The sequence below is a fragment of the Leptidea sinapis genome, chromosome 2 (genome assembly GCF_905404315.1).
Source record: "Leptidea sinapis chromosome 2, ilLepSina1.1, whole genome shotgun sequence".
Taxonomy (NCBI): domain Eukaryota; kingdom Metazoa; phylum Arthropoda; class Insecta; order Lepidoptera; family Pieridae; genus Leptidea; species Leptidea sinapis.
In genome coordinates this window covers 4901008-4926848 of record NC_066266.1, presented here as the reverse complement: position 1 = coordinate 4926848, position 25841 = coordinate 4901008, and the positions used below count along the sequence as shown (strand labels likewise).

Sequence of the window (25841 nt, the reverse complement as noted above, 5' to 3'; positions counted from 1 at the left end):
TTTTTTGGTCTGGATTATGAAGAAAACATAAGAATTACGAATTAAATGGATTTAATTTTTTCATTTGGAATTTCATTCAAAAATCGTCTGTTAAATCTTCTTGTCATGTATGGATCTTCGTCATCATTGTCAACTTTATACTCGTCAAAAGTATTTAGAAAACTATTCACAGCAGTTTTGAAAGCCCTTCTATAACTGGTCACCGGCATTCTTCGTCTCAATGTAACAACTGGTTCAAACGGAATAAGTGCACCTGCAGCGGTCGCTATCAATGGCATAAATGGAGTAGGGACATAATATGATAAAATTTCCATAGCCCCATTTACGATACAAGTGCCAATATTTCTAAGCACCATGTTAACCTTAGGCTCTCGTAATAATATTTCAATTGGCCGCATTATAAGCCTTTGTAGATTATAAAATACATCATGTTTCAGTTCTTTTGCAGCGTTTACTTCTGTTGTTACTATTACATCGGGAATTTCATTTTCTTCGGAAATGTTCACGGTTTTTAAACTTGTATCTGATACATTTTCTGCTTTTGTTGTTGTATCTAGTTGATTATTTATATCTGTTTGTTGTGGCTAGAAATAATGTTATAATAAATGTTAGTTTTATGTGTCAGTTGGACGAGTGATCGAGCTTGAAGACCCATGCTAAAAACTCGTTCGGCAAAAGGCGTACCACCGCATCCACTGAAGTCATCTAATTTGCAACCTATCTCAAGAAAGGCAGCTGCTTGGATGTATTATACTTAGCTTTGTTACTAATAGCTACTACGACTAGTGCCAAAAGGAACTTTAATTAGACCCTCACTAGAGTAGCGAAGGTCGTGGAATAATGGGCTAAATGAGCCTTCATTTGAGTGATTGTTTTAAAGCAAAACATTGAAGTTGTGCGTTAACCTCTTTAAATATCTAGTTTACTTATCACTGCATGTCACATAATGAACACACTGTAAGTACTTCACCAATTATCGAAATATTGGGCCTTGAAATTTCAAGTTATACCCAATTCTGCTAAAAGGCAGGTCACATATGCTGTCCTTATCTCTGTATGACAATATCAGCTCAAACCATTTGTACTCGTGCAATGATATGGCATGGGTTCAAAGGAGAGAGGGTACACCGTGATTCCTCTGGTGTTTCAATAGAGTATGGTCAGCGGTGATCAGCTAACATTACGTGAAATATGATGTGTTTGGACTTTTTTTTTGCCACCCAATCTTATTGAAAAACCCAAAAGTTCTGGGCGGATATACAACTGCGCTCGTCACCTTGAGACATAAGATGTCAAGTCTCATTAGCCCAGTAATTTCACTAGCTACGGCGCCCTTCATTCCGAAACACAGTAATGCTTATTACACATTACTGCTTCACTGCAGAAATAGGCCCGTTGTGGTACCCATAATCTAGCCGCCATCCGGTGCAAAGGAGCCTCCCACTTGTAAATTCGTCGATTATCTTGCACTGTCATCAAGGAATCTTAAACCTGCTCGAATCCTTCCGTCCGTGGAATGGACTTCCTTTCACGGTATTTCCGAATCAATACGACATGGGTATACTATGATAACGCTCCTGTGATTTTTCTGGTGTTTCGGGAGAGTCTGGACGGCAGTGATCACTTACCATGACTTGAACTTTACACTCGTGTCTTTGTCCTTCGTTTATATAGCACATATGTATAAAAAGCAAATATTTATCACAAAAAATAAGAGAAAGATTCTTTTATAGAAAAAATGGCAAACGTTTGGCCATAAATCACTGCAATCCATGTGATTGCCATTATTCATATAAAATGAAAAATTTAAGTTGGTCCACAAAGGCAATGATTGTGGCTCAACTTGAAAACACTGCAGAAGTCACAAAATTTGCAGCTAATTTAAGTTATATGAGTAACATTAACAAACTGAAGATAGGAGAAGGGTATGAAATAAGCCCATTCGAATACCGTTTGTGATTTGATACAGTCTTGACTACTATCGATTTTTCGGTTGTACCAAATCTCCTCTTAGATAAAAATCCCATAAGATTTTAAAATCTGTACTCACAGCTGTAAGACACAAAAATGCGTACATCAATAATGTAAATACTTTAAATAACATCATGTTGATAATGTTGTGTACGCATTATAAAATCAAGTGTTGTGTCGTAAAATGTTTTATGATAAATTTGCAATGGTCCTGTTTTGATCGAATTTCCTTTATTGTATAAACTTATAGTATCAGATTGCGCATTTTGTTACGCAGTGAATGACTTTCAGAAATTGTTTTGCAGAATTAACTTTAGTTTATGAAATAGAAGATGTAAAACATTTGAAAGTCCAAAGTACAGTGTAGGTATTACTATTAAAAGTTTTTTCGTCTTTGGATTATTTTATATTCACACACTATGTATGTATTTGTCGGTTGAACTTTATAATTGAATAATTAAAAAAGGTTTTATACACAAACAGTAAGAAAGAACATAAGGAAAAAAAAGGGGATTTTGCTCCTTTGCAATAACGCCGAGTAATTTGTAATTATTCTAAGGACACCTTATATTTTTATCATAGATTAAGAATTGGTCTCTACTGCGCAACACTAGATACCACACTACCTAAGAACAATAGCTTTTCATTACGGCAACTATTGGATACTTGTGTGCATCTTGACACTCAATGGCATCTTTCAAATTTTGTAACATATGCTTCGTGTTATTTTACATTGAAATCAATAAAATACAAAATACTTACTGATGTTATAAGATTCCAGTGTCTTTAGCATTATTTTTTCAAAGTTTTACTACGCAAACGCAATTTTAGTTTCAATTATTAGTAAAGTTTAACCGTACATATGGCACGTCTACGTCACACATTGTTCGAGAATGGCTCGAGTGCGCCCACTTGGGCGTAGTATTAGTTGCCACACTTTGCGACTACGCCTGTGTTATCTAGTTGGAGCAGCGGAGATCAATCCTTAATCTAAGATTCTTATATTAACTTCATTCTCACATATGTATATAACAACATAACACTGCTCATGTCAATATTAGGCCCAGACATATTTCACAAGTCATTACTTGTCATTTCTTGCCGTAAAACGAACAAACTTTCGCGTGAATATTTTAGATTCTAATCAGAAAATTGTATGTTGGGGCTTTGATAAAACTCGACGAAATTATGGCTTACGAAAAACTTTTGCAATAATTACCTAGATTGTTTTGAAATAATACCTTCTGCCTATATTCCTTATAGGCAGTGTAGTTTTTGGATAATTGTGATAATCATAAATTTATGGATACAAAATTTAATTTATATAAGTTAGTATGAAATTTTATGTGAATATCTTGTAGGTCTGAGAATCGATCAAATTCTATTTTTTATATCCAATATTTTATATTGAATATTTTTTAACAATTTATATGGCAATACAACGTTTGCTAGGTCATCTAGTAATTAAATAAAGACGTTTTAATCTTAATTGCAAACAATATTACTACATACAACAAAATCTTTGCTTGTGTCGTGTGCTGATTGCCACATAGCTACTTCATAAAATAATTAATAATCAAATGGAAACTTTTTTATTACGAAGAATAAATTTCAATTGTTAAATCCTTAAACGCACAGTTTGGATCTACCTACAACATATTTAAGCTTAATCGTGTCCGTACTAAACTAGCTTATGACTCCTGTATCAATCGTATTTGTAATCGCCAATTTAATACACATACTGAAAATAATCAGCAACTCAATTTATTTAATTCCACGTCAACCTGAATTCGTCGTAATGTCATTGACGACTCCCTGCATAAGGGAGCTAATTTGTAAAAATTACTATAATTTTTGTTCCTCTTAAAATAATCTGTATGTCTCTAAATCTTTTGCACATGCCAGTTACTGATATTATTACTATGTGTCTTTTAGTTATATGTCTCCTTGTTGATATTTTTACATTTGTGCATGAATACTGTTGGTTTGTTAAATAAGGTAAAGTAAAAGAAAATAAACTGTTTGATATTTTCATAGTGATATCCGTCACTCCTGGATGTTAATAGAACGAAGCATCTTGCAAATGAATTACTGGCGCAAAATTAACAAGGTAACAATCAATCCAATTAAATTCTCTTAATCTTTTTCGGCGAATAAAAACACCTTTACTTCTTGCAGGCATAAATCAAATACTCCGAAGAGTTAATTGAAAAACGTGAATTGTTTTAAAAATTGCAAAATTGAATTAGAAGTGAAAAGGTTGGATTAAATTTACGATCGAGGCTGAAAGGAGCTGATAATGAAATTTGTTTACATTTTTACTTTACTCATGATTACTATGATTAATGTTGAAGCGCAGGTAATTAATGTTTTGTATTATGTTTTAAATATTAAAAAAATATTTTGTGTTTTTATAATATTAATAGGTGTAAATTTTGTCATAATTTTTTGTTTAAAGAAATTTATGATGAATGATGAATCCCATGCGAAATATACTACGACCTATGAAACCGAGCTTGGTGGTGACCATGCCTGATGATATACGGTACGCAGACGTGGTCGCTTACTTTGGGCGTGATGAGAAAGCTCATGGTTGCTATGAGGGCAATGGAGAGGGATAGGGAGGGAGATATGCTCGGAGTTTTCCTGCGAGATCGAATCAGAAATGAGGAGATCCGTAGGAGAACCAAAGTCACTGACATAGTTCAAATGATAGCGAAACTGAAGTGGCAGTGGGCAGGGCCTATAGTTTGAAGAATCGTGACCACGTATCGGAAGACGCAATAGTGGTAGGTCTCCCGCAAGATGGACCAACGATCTGGTCAAGATTGTCGGAATACGTTGGATGAGGGCAGCGCAGGACCGATCGTCTTGGAGATCTTTGTGGAAAGCCTTTGTCCAGCAGTGGACATCTTCCGGCTGATGATGTTATATAAGTCCCTCTTAAATACTTGTATTTTTTTATAACAAATCCTTACCCCCTTATTCATAATAGTCTGCTAACTTAAAGCATTGCTAATTCTCACTCTGTCTTCTTCTATTGACCTAAGTCAGAATGAGAAATAACACTCCTTAGCAGCTGTTTTAAGTTAGGGGACCATTATGAATAAGAGGGTTAGAGTTTAATGACTTTTCTATCCACAAACCCGTAGCTCGTAACAATACGATTTAATACCTTGTGTTTCAGGTACCATACGACTATATACCTATAGGTAGAGCAGCCAGACGGGATTTGCCAAAACCTCATCCGTCGGACGTGAATATGGTGTATGAAAAGTTATTCCCTTCTCGTCGCAGATATCTTGATTAGATGACTTACCAAAATCGTTCGTTGTTTGATTAGTGCTTTTTGGGTGTTTTTACGTTTGAAATTTTCGCATTGAAGACCTAGAACTTCAGTTATCCTGACTGCGGTTTTTATTAGATCGCCAAGTATATTGGTGTTTTGATACATTTCCGATATATTTTAATGCCATCGAAAACAAAACTTGTAAAAAAACCAAGTCTCGGAACTCAGTTCTTCTGCCGTAAGAAATTGTGAGGTCCATGTAATACCAAGTCTGTCAATTTATTCAGTCCCTACTTAAGGGGCCTTCTATCTCAAGTTATAAATTAACATTCGAAAATATTAAAGCTTGTGTGAGGTTTTACAATGACTCTCCAAAACTGGGATTCAATAGCTTTAAAAGTTCTATGAACCTTATATATCTAAAAAAGCATATTGTAGTGTAAATAAGGTACCTACACAAGTGAAGAAAATTCTTGGTTATTATACTATTATGACTAATGAGAGCAATTGTATACTTTCTTTCTTATTCTTCAACATAAGTAGATAGCTTTAGTAATAAGTGGATGTTTAAAAAAATGGCTATCCAGGTTCTTTAACACACACGAATAAAACTATCCAATTTTGACTTTTGTACCATCATATTTCTTTTGCATGTCTATCATAGTAGATACTTCATTTGCACATTAGTGGTTCGCGGAAACAGAGAATAATATACTGTTGAAAGAGGAAGGAGAATAGGGTGGAGATATCCATAAAACTTACTCTCACTGGCGTCAACATCCGCTGCCGTGCCGCTTGCGCCTCTCTATCCCCAAGAGAACGTCGCCTTCGATGAAGACTAAGAGGGCACTTGCCCAAAGCCCTCTCTCGCCCTCGCCCTACCTCAGTGGTGTTTAGTGGGTTGGCACTTTGTCTCGGCGCAAAAAAAAATGGAGTCAACACATTTCTGCTTCAACCGTTGACGAGTTAGGGCGTTACTCTGTACAATTGTTGTTCCAATATTAATTCGTTGTTGTATCATTATTCTTAGAAGCTTAGCAGATTAATATATATTGGTATTGAATCGGTATATATTGGTCATGTTGCCTAGATTACTAAAAATCTATTCTTTACCTCTTATTGAACTTGTATGTACATCCCAAAAATTTTTTTCAGTTTTATCGTTTAATAGAACTAAATGGCACAATGACTCCGCGGCACCTTACATAACAGTGAGGCACCAAAACAAGCCGGTAAACGTGTAAATACATAGCTCCACACATACACTTACACTAATACAAGCCGATCGGCGGCCATTAAGAGATTTGACATCGTCTGTGACAGATCAGTGTCCTATAAAAATTTAAAAATGCCGCCGTGGGTTGTGAAAAAGTGTAAAAACAATAATGTAGTATTTGTGGATATATGATTATTTAAGGGAGAAAAAATTTTGTAACTGGTATACCCCGTAACCGCACACACACTAGCGTAATGGGTGCTTCACTTGCTAATATCGCGGCGCGGAGTCCTTCTTTTTTTACTAGTCCGTGGCCTATATTAAGGTATTTAATAAAACATGTACTTATATGACAAAACACGCTTCATACTTTAATAAATAACCATTAACCTACAGAGCCGATTTATACCATTTCGATCTCGGTTTCCAATTGATTTAGTGGGAGATTGGGCTGTTAGAATCAGGGAAGGTTGCTCGCTGCACGGAGACTGGCCACCAGCTCATCAACGTTGACGCTCGGGGGAACTGGAGACGCCAGCTCGGCGTAACTGCTGGTATAATCATCGTCCGCCTGCAATCAAGTTAGATGACAACTTCTTCAAATTCAAATGCGATTATTTTTATTCAAAACAGGATTTAAAATAACTTTGAATGTCAAAAACGATTATCCATTGGAAAACCGAAATCTTAGAAGAACGGCCCACAAGAAACACAACGGGCGTCTTCTTTTTTTAATTTCCTTCGCTAAAATTTATTATTAAATATCCTGAGAGCCATTTACTCCAATCTGCCCTCATTTGTGTCCTAGAAGTGTGATTTTAAATTTCTTTTCGAAATCTAAGGGAGCGCTTGGTAGGGGAGTTTGATCATTTCAAACACGAATAAGGCCCTTCATCTTTTTTGTGAAGTAAGTAGAAATCGAACGGAGCATAGCTTTTGAAACATATCATTACGTTGCAGAATAACAGTGTGGGAATCTTGGCTTTCAGTAAACAGATCACCAGTAATACACTTGCAATTATGTAGCTCGTTATAATCACGTTGAATATTTTCTTTGAATGATCAGTCGTGGGATAAATGAATGAATCAAATGAGCTTCTATATATGAGTATTAATCTAGAATGATCTAGAACCGTTTAGGCTGGCCTCACACATCCGGAATGACTCTCTGGATTCATCATATTTCTTTTTAAATTTATACTTCTTTCAGCACGTTATGAAAAAATTATGAGACTGAAATTTTAAGATGCGCGCGCATCACTATTCCACAAAAGTAGCGGCTTGAAGTTGGTTCCTAAACTTTTCTGACATTTGCATCATTCATTTTTTTTTGTTTTCTTCGTTCATTAATGGGACATGCAAAGGGTTCAAGCCTATACAGCCGTATACATTATTTAATTGTCAAAGCCATCTTTGCAAGATTTTACCAAATCGTTCCTTCTAAAAACTTACAATAGCACGAGGAATAAATCATTTTAATGATTTTTGCTTCGTATGGCCAAAGAAGTATAACTTCTTGCGTGCATACTTATGCACACACACACTTTTTTTCTCAGTTCGATCTGTAAGATCGGATTGGTATATTTAAGATTATGATTTCATAACGCGCATATTTCCATACATTTTATAAAGCGGCACATTAATACTGGAATCAGGTTATGAATTATTCCATTTGACAGCGTCAACTGAATTAATTTTCTACTTGACACTGCAGGCGGCTAAAGTCTGGAAGTGTTGCAATCTGTCGGCTTGGTGCTGATACGGAAAATTTAAATTCGTGCGTCGAAAGCCGCCCTTGTATATGGAACACTTCCATTGAAAACTATCACGACAGGAAAAAAGACGGATTATAAGATTGAAGAATTAAATAGAACCTTCTCTCTCAAAGTGCCATTTGTTTCCGAATCGGTAGTGGTAGTTATCTAGTATATTAGAAATGACATTAAAAAGAATTCTATAGGAATCAATTTTGAGAAAATAAATGTCTTTTATGCCTTTTAAAGCAATGCGATTAATATTAATTCCTCTTCCAGAAAGACGTTGATAAATGCCGAAAACAACGGGATCACCATAGAAATCAATCTGAATATTTAAGGCCAGCCTTAGTAGTAAACAAGAAATAGCAAGTTGTTTGCGAAACAGCTAGTTATGCCATTCTTGATCTTAGGTTGCCACATATAAGATCGAGAATCCCTTACGCTAGTTCCATCGGGGTGATCTTCGTAACAATATAAATAATACAAAATCTCACCATAACTCCGACAATCACTACGACCACAGCACACAATAGTAAGAACCAATGCATCTTGGCTGTTGTGGTAGTTTCTGATCGACCGCGCGTTTTTATTCCCACTACTAATGTCCATAACGCGATAAGTGAATTAAAATTCACGCAAATCAATTTGATAAATTGGTAAAATATTAATTTAATCACAGAAATTCTTCAGTCACGGGCTATTTGAGACTGTAAAATAATCTTCTGGAAAGGTTAAGAGACTTAAATTTCTTTAAATTGTTCCTCAAATTTTGGGGCAAACTGAAGCTGCTTTGATCGCAATTTAGAATTCTTGTTTGATATTGATGAGATTGCCATAAGTCCCTTATCTAGAATGTAATATACTGGTAGTTAGTTCTATCCTATACTGGACTCAATTTTATTGGCACACTTACTAACGCTTGTCATTGCAAGCGTCATTGTACGACGCCATGCGATGGCTGGTTCATGCGTCATGCTCGTGCAAGGGTGCTACTTGTGGTGGCTAGATGATCTTCTCATCAGAAACTCTGCTTATCACTATCATCAACATAATCATCCTTAACCTTAAAATCGTCAGTCCATATTTTGATATTGAAATTGTGTGAATGCGGGAAACTGTTTGAATGGAGCTCTGCATGCCGCTATGAACGGATACACTGTGCCAAAAGAGGAGCGGCTGACGGTTCGTATTGGAGTTCCTTCCTACGTTAATGTAAACGCAGTTGGGGTACGATCACTGCGTGTGGGGTTAGACTGATTGATTGAATTCCGAACGCAGTACGAGCGCGCTGTGGTTTAAAAGAAGATGAGACGTGATTAAGAAGATGACTCGTGGAACGAATGAGTACGTGAATGAAAAAGAATGATGAATCAAATACATAAGTCCAGCGTGTGTATTCAATTCGTTCGCGGAATATTCGCCCAACAAATTGGGGACGTTATAAAAAAAGTAAAGCTCCGAAGCACAAGGAACTGTCGAAGCGCGAGAGGTATGTAAGGATAGAAGCAATTGGCGTTCGTTTGTCTCTGCCTACCACGACGGCAATAAGGCGTGATTGTATGTAGATATGTATGTATGTATGTATATACTTACCACCTCTTTAAGTCGAAAACCTACCAAACACGAAAAAAAAATATTTCCTTCCCTTCAACCCCCAACGCCTCCATTGCTCTAAATCTGACCCCTCTATAAACCGTAAAAATCACTGAATTTATTATCGAAAAAATATTTTGGATGTTTATCTCGAACATCGCAATTTTTGATTTTACTACCTATACAACTACTATTTGAAAAAAATTACCTCTTTTACTCCAAGAATAATATGTTAATATGTCAAAATAAGGTACAATTTAGGTCATTGTTTCTTTAAAATAAATTTTTAGCTTTACATACTTAAGAAATATTATAAAACAAATAAGCAACTGAAAAGAAAAAGATTATTATGGTATTTATTTTTATCTTAGATAATGCTATAGATAGATAAAATTAAAATTTTTGATAACAAAAAAAAATAACTGCTTTTTTATTACATACTAAATAACTGTCTATGTTTATAGTATATAGAAAATATATAATGTTCGTAACATTTAACTCAAAGTCGAACAATATTTCCTGACAAAGTTCGCTTAAACCGAAGACCTCCATAAGTTGAAAATTCTATAACTCGAACTTCTTGTCGTCTCCATTCAAGAACGACTTACGGAGGTTCTTCTTTATACTAGTTAAACATATATGTATATTCAGAATCATTACATACATTTAATACATTTTAGAGTAACCAAATTTCATAACAGTATAACAAGAGAGATTTTGACAGGTTGCAGTACTGTTAATAATGTATTTGACGGGGCAAGGCGGGTCACATGATCAGAATCTTCGTGGTTATTCATTGTTGTTGGTGTTGATCACGACAGCAAGTAAAACATAGTCTTAAAAACACGCGGTATAATAATCATCAAGAAACGTTTCACTTCACATAACAGCTATAATAGATTATATAATAAGAACATGATATTCCCGGCATGCGCGTACGATACAACCGCCTTGCTCGATAGGTCTTCCCTGACTGCCTGCTCGGCCGGCGCACACTCAGCACACGCACTCACCCGCACTCGCACCGCGCGCTGATTACACCTGAGCTAAGATGAATACCGAATCATCCTCGTACTCGCATCTTAAGTTGGACGTTCTCTACTGGGACACGAGTTGAGGGACTCATCAAATCTTCTTCCAAGCAATCTTGTCTTGAATGTATTCCTCTAATTTTTAATATTCCTTCGTACAAAGTGTGTTTCTAATACAAGATTTTTTTATTTTTTTTACCTTACTCCTAGTTTTATAATTATGTCTATCACAATATTTTTCTATGAGATGTAGGTTTTTCCTTACATACATAATATTTTGTAAATAATTTGACACAGCACTGTCATAATATTTATCTCTTTAAACAGTTCTTTAAGAGATTCACGACGACGCAGATTATAAATAGCCCTGATAGCTCGTTTCAGCAAAATGAAAGTTGACTCAAAGGCTCGTCCCCACAGCAATCATGCCATATGATATAATGCTGTGAAAGTAGTTAAAATACACTAACCTCATGGTATCCACATCTGTTAGCTGTGGGATTTTTCTGACAGCACAAGCAGATGAGCTGAGCCCTCTCGCTAGAGATGTTATGTGCGGTCCCCACTGTAGCTTTCGCCTAGCGTGATACCCAAGAAAACAGTTTGTTTAACAAACAATACCACAATCGTTACTTTTAACATTATTAGTAAAATAAATCATATTTATTTGTTTTTTTCTTCGTTAAGTACTAAGTTATTTACTGCAAACCAAATTTGCACTTGAAGTAAAGCGTTATTCACGTCGTCCAAGTGAAGTGCTTTTCGGCCTTTTTTTAAAACCAATGATCATCATGTATTATCTGCAAATAGCACGGTTGAGTTTGGAGTAAATGTGGCAAATCATTTATACATACTAGAAAGAGAAAAGGACCCAAAATCGTACCTTGGGGACACGCACATTGTCAACACAGGCTTTTATGAGCTTTACCGTTTACTTGAACTTTAGTATCTTTAGGTATATCTTATAAGTATCATTAGGTTAAGCGTTATGTTTTTAATACCGCAATGCTCCAGTTTCAGTAACAGTGTTTCGTCGTTTACGCAATCGAACGCCTTGGTTAGGTTGTAGAATATTTCTATAGCATCTTGCGCCTCCTCCCTTGCGTTGAAAATATTATTATATAGGGTGATACCGACATCAGTTTTTGCCACCAAAGGTCGTGCCTTTGGTGAAACCGTATTGCTGGTCATGAAAGATAGATAGATTTTTATTATACTGTTATTATTTACCTTCCTGGATATTCCTTTTTTGATAAAACCAAAATATACAAACTTCAATAATATTTACAATACTACGACTAAATAAAATTAAAACTATCATTACGTGGAAGCGTACCAAGAATACTGGCAGCATTACCGCGTTGGATAGCAAGGCTGATCCGTTGACCGAAATAGCTGCCAGCGCTTGGGTTTCCAGTAGCCTTATTGAGGCGCGAAGATAGTATTTTGAACATTCTCCGTGCCTCTGGGCCCCACGGGCAAAGTGTCTCGACACCAAACGGCACAAAGATGTATGACTCACTGAGACCAACATATTTGCGACGCTTGCTGTCTTCGGCAGTCGAAGCAGCAGCCACAGCACCAACTGACGTAACTTGGACATGAGAAGGAGCCAGAGTGTCGACGCAAGTAGCGTCCCACACCAGCGCCCTTCCCCGTGCCCCAGCCACCAGCGTCATTACATCAGGACGCTAGCCATCGCGGCTGGTAATACCATTTGGCTCTAAAACAGCTGGTATATTAAGAGCGGCAAATGCCCTGCGGATGACTTCATTAATGCTAGCGTGACGACTGATACGGCCTGCCGATTTTAGGCAGGATAACCCGTGGCATCCAAGAGCATCTACCTGAACGCCACATCTACATTGATGTGGTTCATTCAGTTTTATGCCTAGCCGGAGTGATACGCATATTGACAATGTCATATTGTCAAGAAGCGTTCCAATCGGTGCAGAAGGCAAGGCTTGTAACCAAAATTCAATAATTGTTGTTAATTTAATTAAACACAATTAAAGTTTTCCCTATCTGTTTAAAATTATAAAATTACCCAAATCAATGAGATTTTTCATCTGAAAATGTTTCGATTTCGTTTTCAGCCGAAACTAGAGCAGATATCGAAAATTCGGTCTTGGTTTTGGTTGCATGTCATGTTTTGGTCGAACACTCCATGATATGACATGGTCCAGATCAAATAAAACAAATATTTTTAATTTATTTATTGACACCTACGTTACATAGTACGACTCAACCACGTAGACAATGATTTCTATGAGAGCAGATACAGCCAGTACTGTGCATGCCACGATACGACTGTACGACTTGACTTGCGCGAGTGTCGTATCGTTCACAAGAGTCGTGTCGGAGAGGTCGCGTCTCTGTCGTAGTGGAAAGATTGCACGTAGAGGTTCGTCCTGGAAATTAAATAAAAAAACAACAAAACAATTAAAGTCTTCAAGGAATTGGTGCTTAAGCATTATACGACAAAATACGTGGTTTCGTATACCTACGTAACGTGCCTAACAACTTGTAGTACCGATACGCAAGCGCAAAACCGCATGACATACAGTCTGCTGACAGCCGGACGGACAGCGGAATCTTAATAATAGGTTTCCCGTTGATAACCCTGAACAAGTGTTACCTATCTGTGGTTCGGTTGTAGAGTGTAAGGTAGCGATGAACTATTTACATTAATTCATAGCCCCTTTCGCTATTCTATACCATAAAGCGAAGCAAGTACGTACATATAATATATTTAATATGAATATATTGCGCTTTTCAGGATTGCCTGAATTACGTTCCGTTATGAACGAATTGTCGTTCATATTACAAAAATGTTTTTCTACGCAGTGATTTACTGCAAAGCATTATATCCTTTATTACCCTCATATTAAATATCTTTACACCCTTGCTATTTTTTCTCAGTCTTATAAAAATCATATATTTCAAAAATTCATTTCAATCTAATTGTATAAAAATAATTTTATAATAATTTAATAAACGTTATTTAACTAAATTATGCGGTATAATAATATTTTCAATGCTTATATATTTTAATTCTATTATAAAATATTGTTTTTTCTACAAACATAAAATAGCTCGAGGAATATTTTTTTAAGAGTTTTTTTTTATTACGCTAAAGAAGTATTTACCTACTTCTTGCGTACGTACATAAGGATAGAAACACGTTTAATGATGTGTAAAGTGACAAACTGAGTAATGTACATAAAATAACTAATGTTTTTTTTGCTTTTAAAAAAATTCTAGGGCTTTCTATATATAAATAATCGTGTAGGTTTGCAAGAGCGACGTGTCAAGTTAAATTCCTAATATTCATTTATTGGTATTGAGTAGATTATCAACTGTACTCGTAGATCCTGTAAATGGAGCCCTACGACAACTTAGAAAATTTATACGTCTACATAAAGTCTCTTGCTGTTTGGGAATGTATGACAACAGGCCAAGTTTATTACTTTACACAAATAACAACATAGTATACACTTTGTTTTGAGTGTGTGTGCGTTACTGAAAATAGTTTTTCAACGTGTTGACAACTGTCACCACTGATCTCTACTATATACCACTGGACTTGCGGCTGTCAAAGTGCTTTTGTGCCTGTTTGATATTCGCCATTTTGGCGCTGTTGTGCCGAGAGTCTGTGGTACTAAAACTAGTGAAAACAACCTCAGCAAACATCGATAGATAGGTGGGAAACTATTTACAAAAAAAAAGTGTACTTTATTACGTTGATTCTTGAAGTATAAATAACACGGAAAACGAACGAAATTAATTCAAAATGCAAAAATACCTAGAGTATTGTACGTTCCTTCGCAGCCATTTGTATTATACGTCAAAATTAGTTCTCTGGACGCTCGCGAGTGGCGCTTCAAATAGGCAAAAAAAATTGCTGTCAAATATATGGAACAGCCTGTCCAGTGGTATTTATACAGGTCAGTGACTGTCACAGACTCTAAACGTATCAATTATCTAAGACTAAAAACTTGCCGAGATTTATGAACAGTACGTAAGTAGGCACCTAGGCATTATCTCTGACGGATGATTGAATTTCTACATCATCTATAAAACTTTACTTTTACCAGTGCCTCCTTTGCAGAGGATGCCGGCTAGATTATGGGTACCACAACGGCACCTTTTCTGCCGTGAAGCAGTAATGTATTCATGTATTTCGGTCGTGACGAGCGCAATTGTAGTGCCGTTCAGATTTGTTTATTAATAATTAATTTAGGGCGAATCAATTACTATCAGCTGAAAGTCCTGCTCATCTTATGTCCCTTAATGTCATAAAAAAATATTTAAAAGAACTTTGCACATCACATAGCAATTTTTATGGCATAGAAAAATTACACATGGAATTAGTTTCATGAGCGTCTCTAGAGGAATGTCGGTTAATGGAACAATTTTATCTGGGACTCACCTAGGTAAGCCGGTCCTAGATTACATTTATAAAGCTTACCGGGACAAAAGCTGGATTCAGTTCTTGAGGCATTAACTCCGACTGCAAATCCCCTTCATTTTGTATTTTCTGTAGTAAAGGGGATCCGATTAAAAAATAATTTGAAATGATGTGTGAAGTTGGACTGAATGCACCCAATTCTAAAACTGTAATTAATGTCTGTAGTAGTGTTGCTTAACACTCCCTTAGATATATCGCGCAGGGCGATGGCTGGTCCATGCGTACTGCTCTCAAACAAAGCTGCCATGGTCGGCGTTGTGAAGTGAGTCGCGTTCCCTGCCCTTAGATATTTTGAGCAGAGTGATGGCTGGTCCATGCGTACTGCTGTCAAACGAGGGCTGACATGGTCGACATTGTGTAGTGATTCGGGCTCCCTTCCCTTAGATATATCGAGCACAGCGATGGCTGGTCCATGCGCACCGTTTTCAAACGAGAGCTGCCATAGTCGGCGTTGAGGATTACTTTGGCGTTCCCTTCCCTTTGCTTATATCGAGCAGAGCGATGGCTGGTCCATGCGTACTGCTCTCAAACGAAACTGCGATGGTCAGGGTTGCGCAGTGTGTCACGTTCCCTTCCCATAGATATATGAAGCCGAACGATGGCTGAACTTGTAATAACGTTTTAACATATATCTATACAAATATTTGAAATCTAAAGAATTTTATGTTATATATAACATAAGAACATCAAATACAATATTCTACAAAAAATATTCATGTACGTTCTATCCATCAGTCATATTAATTTAAGCAGAAAAAACCAACACAGCTAATAAATAAAATAAAAATATTAAGCATCCTAAAATGTTATCCAACCATATCCAACAATACCAGATTAAAATGAATGCAGCAAGATATTAATAATTCATAACAGCCCTTATTAATTAATCATGATAAAACTTTAAACTTACATCTTTGTGCGCTGAAACAATTCCCCCGGCAATTAACAATAATATTAATTGAAACATTGATGCTGAAAGCTACCGAAATAGCCTCTAAAAAGTCTTCCGAACAATAAAACAATTCAATTATAATAAAACACAGTTTATTGACATTGTTTTATGTGAAAATATTTGATGTAAAATGTATTTGCCCTTGTTGTTTATTTTAACCAGTTCAAGTTTTATAACAGGCTTATATTTTAACGGTAATGTAAGTATACTTCAGCGTTGGAAATGTAGGAATATTTTTTAATTGCACGATTTTATTTTTGTAGCATTTTTCTTCTTCTAGATTTTACCCCAACGAGGCAATCTGTAACAAGAATAATACAAATTTTATTTAGCTGATCCACATTTTATTAACTGAAAATGCTTAAATCTGGCGGATGCCGGCTAAATTATGGGCACCACAACGGCGCCGTGAAGGAGTAATGTGTAAGCATTATGGTGTTTCGGTCTGAAGGGCGCAGTATCTAGTGAAATTACTGGGCAAATGAGACTTAATATAACATTATGCCTCAAGGTGACAAGCGTATTTGTAATGCTGCTCAGATTTTTTGGGTATTTTAAGAATCCTGAGTGGCACAGCATTGTAATGGACAGTGCGTATCAATTACCATCAGCTGACAGTCCTGCTCGAAAAAGGACCATTTATACGCCTATGAAAACGTCGAAAAAATTGAGTTTAGAACTAACCTCTATTTTGAGCAATGCACGCACACAAACAAAGTGTCATACAAATCGCGAGTGTAAGACGTAGCTTATCATGCACACTAAACTTATATTTCTGGCCTATTTTTATCGGCTGTCTAACAGCGGAGAGCTAGAGACTCTATCTAGACGTACAAATTATGTAAGTGAAAATGTTACACAGGGCGAGAACCTTAACGGGGCAAATAACACTAAGTAAATACCATTTCCCATTCGGTGTAATAGACAGCACTAATCCTGAGATGTAAAGAGCGAACTTTAAACTTTGCTTCGACTTAAGTAGCGAGTTGAGTGGAAGTACGTATTTATTTAATCATCGCTTACTTAAGTCTACAATAAGGATGGCTAGGTATAAAATTGAATGAACCACATCAATGTAGATGTCGCGTTCAGTTAGATGCTCTTGGGCGTCACGGGCTATCCTGCATAAAATCGGCAGGCCGTATCAGTTGTCACGCCAGCATTAATGAAATCATCCGCAGGGCATTTGCCGCTCTTAATATACCAGCTGTTTTAGAGCCAAATGGTATAACCCGCCGCAATGGAAAGCGTCCTGATGGAATGACGCTGATGGCTTGGGCACGGGGAAGGGCGCTGGTGTGAGACGCGACTTACGTCGACACTCTGGCTCTTTCTCATGTCCAAGTTACGTCAGTTGGTGCTGGGACTGCTGCTTCGACTGCCGAAGACAGCAAGCGTCGCAAATATGTCAGTCTCAGTGAGTCATTCATCTTTGTGCCGTTTGATGTCGAGACACTTGGTCCGTGGGGCCCAGAGGCACGGAGAATGTTCAAAATACTATCTTCGCACCTGAATAAGGCTACTGGAAACCCAATCGCTAGCAGCTATTTCGGTCAACGGATCAGCCTAGCTGTTCAACGCGGAAATGCTGCCAGTATTCTTGGTACGATTCCACGTAATGATAGTTTTAATTGTATGTAGTCATAGTTATTGTAAATATAGTTATAAGATTAGTTTTGTTTGAATAAAATATAAATATAATCTGAACAAAAAGGTAATCAACAATTCCTTGCGTCATCACTCGATAAAAGAATTGTTAAGAAATGTGTGTGTGTGTGTGGTAAAGGTTGCTATAACATAAATGACTTTCTTAATGATACCACCGCTTGGGAATGGAGCGACCGCCCTCAGGCTATTAAATAATAAGTTTAATTGTACAATATTACTTTTTAAACATATTTTTTGATGAAAAAAAAGCCCGCTGAATTTGCGCCCATTCTTCAAAAATTGTTTAAAAAATGGAGTTTGAAAAGAATGAGAAACTGCTACAATATCATTAGAAAACAAAGGTAAATTTTGTCACTATATACAAGACTATAATAGCTCAGATGGGATATTGGGTGATCCGGAAAGCAGAAGACCCCGGTTCTAATCCAGGTGGCCTATTAGTTTTTTTTTGTTCAAGTTTTGTACCTTCTTAAAAATCCGAGCAGGGCTCGCTTGTCCAGGTAGAATACTACCACTAAAATATAATAATACTGATCACATAAACATTCCAGCTTCAACATGATCGCATCAAACGAGAGTCAGTTGGATCACTCGATATCCTCACCAATCACGCCCAACCAATTCACGCTGATGTAAAAACCGATGGATTGACTGAGAAGGTTAGTATTAACTGGGGCTGAAACCATATCTTAAATAGAGGTTCATTGGCTGATGTTAGTGCTTGAGGCAGCGCCGTTTGCCGGGTCGTCTAATTTAATAAATTTTGTGATAGCTGGTCAACTCGAGAACGGGTATTACCTTACCGTATGATTAATAAATCGTAATAAATTTTAACAGGAATTACGTAGCATCTAAACATAATATTATATAACAAAAGCGGCCAAGTGCGAGTTGGACTCGCTCATGAAGGGTTCCGTAGCAGCAAGTAACATAATATAAAAGTTCCTTAATAATAATATGTGAGTTGATTGAATGAAAGGTAAATTATGGATTATGATTTATGACGTATTAAAAAAACTACTTACTAGATCTCGTTTAAGCCCATTTTCGGAGGAAGTTTGCATGGATGGACATCATATATTTTTTTTAGTTTTATCATTTTCTTAATTTAGAAGATACAGGGGGGGGGCTCACATTTTACCACTTTGGAAGTATCTCTCGCGCAAACTATTCAGTTAATAATAAAATGATATTTGTATAAATCCTCAATAGCATGTTGAAGACCTATTCATAGATGACACGTATGGGTTTAATGGAAAAAAATTTGAGTTTCAGTTCTAAGTATTGTTTTTTATTCTATTTACCCCCAAAATTTAGTGTTTTTTTTTTCTATTTTTATGTGAAAATCTTAATTCGGTTCACAGAATACTACTATAATCTACTTACCAAGTTTCAACAGTATAGTTCTTATAGTTTCGGAAAAAGTGGCTGTGACATACGGACGGATAGACAGACATGACGTATCCATAAGGGTTCCGATTTTTGCCATTTGGCTACGAAACGTAGTGCGGCGTAGTGCAAAAGCGCTTGTCTACATCGGAAAACCTTGATATATATTTGATTAGTTTGTATAGGTGTTATTTCATTACAGCCATGCCCAAAGAGATATAAGAACTATTCACCTTCAGCGATTGAGCCTGGAGTAGGGTTTCAGGTAAATGTTCCATCAGAAGAGAAGAAAGAAAATAATAACAAATTGTAGTGTTTAAATTGCAATATTATAATCTTAGATTAAGGATTGGTCTCCGTTGTGCTCCAACTAAATACCGCAGACGTACTCGCAAAGTGCGGCAACTAATACTACGCCCAAGTTGGCGTACTCGAGCCAGACTCGAGCAATGTGTGACGTTGAGGTCACATGTTCTGTTAAACTTTGCTAATAATTGAAACTAAACATTATTGTGTTTCGGTCTGAATGGCGCCGTAGCTATTGAAATTACTGGGCAAATGAGACTTAATTTCTTATGTATGTATATGTATTTGACGAGTGCAATAATGTAGTGCTCGGAAATTTTTGGGGTATCCAACAATCCTGAGCGGCACTGCTTTGTAATAGGCAGGGTGTATCAAATACCATCAGCTAAACGTCCTCCTCGTCTCGTCTCTTATTGTCATAAAAAAGACTATGCACGGTAATAACCTACTAATACTTTTCACAAAATGCCTAACGTTTATAATAAAAGATAAATACAAAATGCTGTTGATAAATTTAAATAAAACATTTTTTGAGAAACATTCATTAAATTTTACGTTGAATTATAATTATGTATACGGTTATGAGTCTCTTGTGACAAGAAGCGTGCGATAAGATTACTGGAGAATATACTACTTAGACTTACGTGGAGTAATTAACGTGTAGGAAGGTAATTATTTCTGGATCTTGAGTTTCTAAGTAAGTTAGGCGATAAGGTTAAGTCTCGGGTTTTAATCCTCACAATATATGATGCTGTTTTTGTGTTAATTACTCTGTGTAATCTTATTGTCTTTACGTTTAAATGTGCATTAATAAATTTATTTAGGTCAATTAACAAAAAAAAGTGTGTGCGTGTAATCTTTTCACGAATCTGTCATTTGTACTTTTTACATTGTACAATATTTTGCGATATTAAAATGGAGAAAAAAATTTCCATGGAAAGAATGCAATGGTCAATAAGCAAGAATGGTCCTTCCAGCAAATCTCGGCGCCGGGTCATAAAGCTCCGTCTACGCAGTCTTGGTTGGAAACGTACGTTTCAGACTTCATCAGAGCTGAAGACTGGCCGTCGTCTATTCCCGATCCTAATCCGCTGGATTATGATTTATGAATGAAATGAATTTGCGTGTAGGCGAGATACTGGGTGCCAATACATTGCGTCCACAATCATACCGCGAATTCTCGAAATACGCGCGTAAATCGCTAGCACTTCCCCAGATTCTCGACTCGTATTGCGCGCGAGTTGAGATACAGATTACAGAGACGCCTTGTTGCGTCCTTTTAATGCCCGAAATCCAGAGCAAGTGCCCGCATTGAGGGAAATGGAGCGACTAAATTTTGATACGGAAATTTTTAATGTTTGTGCGCTGGCATGCTCCTTCTGGGCGCAACAGTCGCGCGTGATACGCACGAGAGGATCGCGGCGAATTCGCCCCTTCTGAACAAGCTCATAAGCAGTCCCGTAAAAAAATCTGCCTACCATGCAGAATGCCCAGTGTTATACGTACATAAATTTATCATTACATATTTTAAAGTAAAATGCCAGTTTGCAAAGTGAACACGTGTATAAATACTATGAATAATAGTGTTGTCACAGTGCGACATCTAGCACAACGACGCGGTGACCTAGCAATAATGTGAGAATCTAATAATAAATTCTATCTATGATGAAACAGTGGAATCAAACGGTAATGTTGTACCGCCTTATTCATAATTGTACCTTATTAAACCCATACACTTAGAATGTACTAGTTTATAGATGCCTGACAGTTGGTTTATTATTCTAATTGCGAAGCTTATGTCAAGCGAGGCTGCCTGTTTACGACTTGTCAATCAAAATCGGTTAGAGTAACAAAATATGAGCTTTCCTTGACTATCATGCTGATTCTCTGTTAGAGATGTTCTTCTTTCTCGCACGATTTGTTTGAAATCAAAGATCATGCATGCTAAACAAAGTCTTAGCACGGTCTTATAGATCTCAGCCTCAATACCATGCAAACAATTATGTTATGCATTTAGTGAAACGCTGTTGTTTTAGTTTTACAACCGGTCTGCCCGGTCAAACCGATTTAATAAAATATATACTTGACATATTATAAAATGGTATTGAATCTAACTTGAACTAGTCCATAGAGAAACATTTCCCTAAATTTTTGACTACCATCGATAGATATTTGTAGGATAAAATTGGTTATTTTCACGTACTCTAAGTGTATTTATTTTTCAGGTAACACCACCAAAAGATACGATCTACCAAGCGAAATCTTTACGAAAATCTTTCCCGCTCACGACAAAATTGGACCTTGTTAGAGGAATCAGTAGAATTATCACTCTAGCCGTTCTGACAGTGGGAGCCGCAGTAGAGTTTTATCCCTTTCTGCTGAATCTTTATAACGTAGTACAAGAGTTTATTGGATTGAATAAAATGTAATGATGAGTGATATTTGTTGTTTTTTAAACTATTAAGCAATGATTATGTAAATAATATATTATTAAAAGAAGAAGAAATGATTGATTGCACGCGAAATCTATATAATTTCGCCTTAATTGGGACAATTTTTCAAGCCATGTTAGATTTTTTAGGACTGACGCATCGTTGCGATCTTTGGGGAAGCCTTTGTTCAGCGGTGGACGTCATCCGACTGATGGTGTGATTTTTTTTATGCAAGAGCAGGACAAACTAGCAGCACATATGGGACACCTGATGGTATGTGATTATGATGGCTATAATATCAGGAATCACAAGAGTTTTTTCCACCTTATAAAGCATCGAATAAAGATACATATAAATTTGAAAACCAAGAACACATTATTATTGAAGCGGTGGCAGCGTGGTAATATTAAAGGTCGGACCGCATATGAGCGGCACGTCGCTCGACAGGTCCTAACGTATTACAACTCCAGTAAAGGGCAGCTCGCGTCACTTCTATACCAGTTTGAGTGCGAGCAATATTACAAGATGCGCGCTAGTGACAAAGATATGGTCATTATTTCTTTATTACGTGCAGATGAAGAACAATGGGATAGAAAAAAATAAGAAGAAATGGATTGCTGACATACCAAGGTCACGCTATCAAAAAGGCGAATATATTTGTTTCCTCGCCTTCTTAATGACTCTGCACGATTTCAATATTAGTTATGCTAAGACATAATTCTATAAACTTAACAATAAACAGTACGCATACTGATGCAACAACGCTTGCTGTGTCGCACTGAGCGTCGCTGCACTGCACGTCAAAATACGCACTTCAGCGCCGCTGCAGTTGCCGCGCAGTTTCGCGGTAATGCAGTCCATCTCTAATGGTCGTCCCTACCTATTGCACCACCAACACGGACGCTTCATTAGATTTGTTAACAAAAACATAAACTGTGTTTTTCTCCTTATTGTTTTATTCAAGTTATTCTTTTTCATCATTTCCATTCGTCTCAGTATTATTCTTTCTTATCGTATTATGAACTTAGTTTCAAGATTTGAACATAAAATTCCAAAGTTTTCGATGCTTGGGAAGTAATGGATTAAATCATCTCAGGTCTGCTGATGATATAGTTATTCTGTCTGAAACATCCAAAGATATACATAGGCTGCACCAAAAGTATCGGGAATGGAATATTTCCACTGTTCCTGTCATATTAAAATCTTGAAATTAAAAACTCCTTGGTTTTAAAAATCTCTCTTCTAGCGGGTGCTAGGAACTTCTCGTTTCTTCCAGCTGCACTAGATCTTCTAGCGGTTGTTAGGAACTTCTCGTTTCTTCCAGCTGCACTAGCTCTTCTAGCGGTTGCTAGGAACTTCTCGCTTCTTCCAGCTGCACTAGCTCTTCTAGCGGTTGCTAGGAACTTCTCGTTTCTTCCAGCTGCACTAGCTCTTCTAGCGGTTGCTAGGAACTTCTCATTTCTTCTTAGGAGGGAAGTGATACACGGCTCAGTTCTTGATTCCAATTGATTTTATTTACAATAATCTACATTATTTATACCAAAATGATTACAATAGCGTGCTGTCGGTGTGCAGCAGTATTTATTGAAAAGGTTGCTTACTTATTGCCAAAAACTAATATTCATCACAAAATAATACATGTGTATCCTAAATTCAATGGTTTCACAAGCAACCTACATTTACAGTTCAACATACTGCTTGTAAAGTTAAAACTAGGTTCATTATTACATCATTTCGACATTTATTTATTACACATTTTAATAAGTATTTTGTTGAAGTAATATATTTTAAATAATTGTAATTACGATGAATCCTAATAATTAATAATAATACAGTTCTTATTGTTCAATGAGTTGAACACTACCAAAACCAAAATAATGACAAACAGCATCAAATTACCCATCAGAGTCAAATAAAACAGAATAAAATATCTTAACAGCTACACCTACCTGGGTAAGTAGATAATATTTAACAAAACAAATAACGAAGACGACGTCGAACAAAGAACTGGTCACTAGGGGAAATCTTAAAAGGAGACTCCTCGATGAATTTGAAAAAAAAAAAGGATTTGATGACAAGAGCCAAACAGAGGATTCGACCAACACAAAGAGCCATGAAGCGAAGCTTATTAAAAATTAGGAAAATACACAAAGTTAGAAGTGAAGATATTACAATAAATTAAGGGTACTGATGCCCTCATGCAAAACCTTAAATTGAAATGACAATGAGCTATTCACGTAACTCGCTATAGCAGGTAGACACTCAGAACCACGCAGTGGAAGGGACCTATAGGAAAACGGCGAGTAGGCAGACCGAAAAGAAGGTGGGCTGATAAAAGAATACAATAGCCGGGAAAGACTGGCAAATAATGGGTAAAGATAGAGACGCGTGGAAAAATTTGGAGGCAGCTTTCACCCGAGGAAGGGTTCATATCCGAAAATAACATACACAAATAAGAAACCCGTAGTAATATCTAGATATTAAAAATAATTAACCAATACTAAATAACAACATCTGAAATGTACAAATCTTAAGGATATGAAATAAGAAGGCTTTATTATTATTATAACATTACGCCAACTATAACTAAACCAAGACTTAGTTAACATTATCATGATCTCATCAAATATATACGTGGAATTATACTTAACCTGGTTTTATAAGTTAACAAAGTAAAAGGAAACTTATTGGCAGGTACGATAACTTTTCCAATAATAGCTAACTATTTAATATCCAGTTCACGTAACTGTTATAGTCACGTGGTCTGCAGAGAAATCAAGAATAGCTCTAACATTTTTCTGCAATTTTGCATTCAAATAACATTTCCTACCTAATCTAAATTCACGTCAATGATCATAATATGGAATAAAATTCTCACAGAAATAGGCCACAGCAATACATTTCTGTTGCGCAAAAAAAAATTGTAACCAAAATCTATGAACGATGAGAGATCTGTGACCTTTCGCTGTCTATCCGAACGCACTTACCAACTGAGCCAACCGTTCGAGTGACGCATCAAATCTCTTGTTCAACTCTCAGGTTGTGGCTTCATCTACAGGATCTACTTTACAGTTGATACCATGCTCAATCCCAATACTTTCTATAATAGGAAATTAACGTGCTCTTTCAAATGTAAACAATTTGTTGTTTTGTAAGATTTCTGTTGCATTCATGTATAAGGCATTACTTTTAAGAATTTGACGTTTGAGTATTTTTGTTGCGTCACATACTTTTGCGTCATTGTAGTTTTAATGATTTGTAAAACAATGACACTGTAAATTATTAGTTGACTTTCATTTAAAAGAGTGGTTAACAGTTTAACACTGTAAGTGAGTTTCTTGCCACTTCTTCTCATTAAAACTTAACCTTTTGCGATGATATAAGTGTATGATACAAGTGTCGTTGCCTTGACCTAAATGAATAAAGTGATTTTGATTTGAAACAAATTCCGGAACATATTCGGAGTTAAAGATGCACAATCAACCAATACCTCTGCGTAGAAGGAAGAAATAGAACCATTTGCAGAAGACCTAGTCACTCTATTTATAACAGTATTGTTTATAGAATTACAGGCACTTAATTATAAGATTGAAACTGTTTATTAAAAAGAATATTTTAATATAATTGACTAAAACTTAATTAAAAATGAGAAAGGTTTTAAAGAATTTCTAATTATAAATCGTAGTCGGCAGGTCAGTTGCTTTCCGATTGGCCAAACCCCTCCGACAGTGGTACGTGCCAGTCCTTGGGTATCTTGTCAAATATG

At 36.4% G+C, this 25841-nt stretch overlaps 4 long non-coding RNA genes across 4 annotated transcripts; 1 reads left to right on the top strand and 3 right to left on the bottom strand.

The window, feature by feature from the left end:
• Positions 1–34: 34 nt before the first annotated feature.
• On the bottom strand, positions 35–2197 carry LOC126976765 (uncharacterized). Its single transcript, XR_007731976.1, has 2 exons — positions 2051–2197; positions 35–584 (listed from the first exon to the last, which is right to left on the bottom strand). It is a non-coding gene; the product is annotated as an uncharacterized LOC126976765 (long non-coding RNA).
• On the top strand, positions 2186–5297 carry LOC126976744 (uncharacterized). Its single transcript, XR_007731969.1, has 4 exons — positions 2186–2334; positions 4009–4081; positions 4150–4330; positions 5159–5297. It is a non-coding gene; the product is annotated as an uncharacterized LOC126976744 (long non-coding RNA).
• Positions 5298–6821: 1524 nt separating this feature from the next.
• Positions 6822–8840, bottom strand: LOC126976735 (uncharacterized). The gene is made up of 2 exons (XR_007731967.1): positions 8728–8840; positions 6822–7047 (listed from the first exon to the last, which is right to left on the bottom strand). It is a non-coding gene; the product is annotated as an uncharacterized LOC126976735 (long non-coding RNA).
• Positions 8841–13062: 4222 nt separating this feature from the next.
• On the bottom strand, positions 13063–16397 carry LOC126976740 (uncharacterized). Its single transcript, XR_007731968.1, has 3 exons — positions 16239–16397; positions 15329–15397; positions 13063–13268 (listed from the first exon to the last, which is right to left on the bottom strand). It is a non-coding gene; the product is annotated as an uncharacterized LOC126976740 (long non-coding RNA).
• Between the last annotated feature and the right edge of the window lie 9444 nt (positions 16398–25841).